Source organism: Limulus polyphemus, unplaced genomic scaffold (assembly GCF_000517525.1).
Source record: "Limulus polyphemus unplaced genomic scaffold, Limulus_polyphemus-2.1.2 Scaffold12628, whole genome shotgun sequence".
Lineage (NCBI taxonomy): Eukaryota > Metazoa > Arthropoda > Merostomata > Xiphosura > Limulidae > Limulus > Limulus polyphemus.
The window spans coordinates 578-2106 of NW_013678238.1; the positions used below are offsets into that span (position 1 = coordinate 578).

General features: G+C 34.3%; 1 long non-coding RNA gene across 2 annotated transcripts in view; it reads left to right on the forward strand.

Annotated features, from left to right (window-relative positions):
- Positions 1 to 277: 277 nt before the first annotated feature.
- The window catches only part of LOC111083989, a 5970-nt gene continuing 4718 nt past the window's right edge, over positions 278 to 1529 (forward strand). Inside the window, exons 1-2 of one of the 2 annotated variants that reach the window (XR_002609345.1) lie at positions 278 to 305; positions 475 to 526. This is a non-coding gene — a long non-coding RNA (uncharacterized LOC111083989). Of the gene's footprint in view, positions 306 to 331; positions 360 to 474; positions 527 to 1529 lie in introns of those variants that run through there. The other variant, XR_002609343.1, reaches the window with a different exon arrangement.

Here is a 1529-nt window from a genome sequence, read left to right on the forward strand (position 1 = left end):
TCAGGACCAACTACCCACCTTGTTTCTTGGGTGGGAATCAGTACCAACTACCACCTTGTTTCTTGGGTGGGAGTTAGGATTGACTACCCACCTTGTTTTTTTGGGTGGGAGTTAGGACTAACTATCCATCTTGATATGATTGAAAACCTATCTTGTTTTTTGGTGGAAGTTATAACTGACTTGATGGGTCATATAGAAGGTCTGAGGAAAGAGCTTCAGGTGGGAAGAACCAGTTTGCAATTAAATAATTAACAAATTATAAATGCACGTAATTGATCCAGGGAACATGTTATCGAACTGGTCAGGTGAGCTATAATGTCATGTAATTGATCCAGGGAACATGTTATCGAACTGGTCAGGTGAGCTATAATGTCATGTAATTGATTCAGGTTTTTAACAAAATATAGTTAATGATCTTGTGACAATAGGAGAATTTTAAACATTTCATTATAGTTAAATTTTGTCATTTTCCAGGTCCTGCAAACATTCTGTGCACCTTACCGTCTGCCAACCTCAAAGCAGTAATGTAAGTCTAGAAAATGAAAATATAAAATGAAGTATTGTTGTTCTGTTGAAGTTCAGTTATTTAAGTTAGTGTGTTTAGCTTTCATTTACACAAGTTATTAGGAATCGCTACACTTTGATTACATACCCTAGTCATTTACATTTTGTTTACTTTAGAGAAGTGGAATATTTTGGAAATAAGATCGAGCAACATTTTAACATACACCTTCAAATACTGACCACATTAAAAAATTACCATGACATTTACAAGGGCTGCCAATTTGTAAATCAAATTTTTGAAGCCACAATTTTTTACAAGATACTTTTGTAAATAGTTACCGTCGTTTAACGGGTTTCATGTTGCAATGTTCTGAAAATTAGTATGTTTTGAATTACGATCTTTTGCTACAGTAAATCAGATATTTTTTTAGTGTCATATGCACTGTTTGATTATTTACTTAGTTTTCAATGGCATCTCGAACTAATCTTTTTACATTTTTCTAAAAAAGAAGAAAAGTAAATGACAGTGAGTACTTTTACAGTTTATAGGCAGCAGCATAGCCATGAACTTGCATGGGGATCGGGGCACAAGTATCATACATGTAGACTTAAAGGGAGAGGCTTTTTTTTAGTTCACTTTCCAACTAAAACGTTATTTTTGAACTCTTGTTTCTGGGAAACTAGTCCTGCTTTCACATAATGAGGTGCCAAATGCAGGTGTTAATTGTATTGTATTGTTGTTGTTTTTACAACATGATATATAGTATATACCTAAAACAAATGTTAAAAAATTTAGATGAAAGAAAACCAGGGAACATGTTATCGAACTGGTCAGGTGAGCTATAATGTGATGTAATTGATCCAGGGAACATGTTATCGAACTGGTCAGGTGAGCTATAATGTAAATCAATTACATCACATTATAGCTCACCTGACCAGTTCGATAACATGTTCCCTGGATCAATTACATCACATTATAGCTCACCCGACTAGTTCGATAACATGTTCCCTGAATCAATTACATC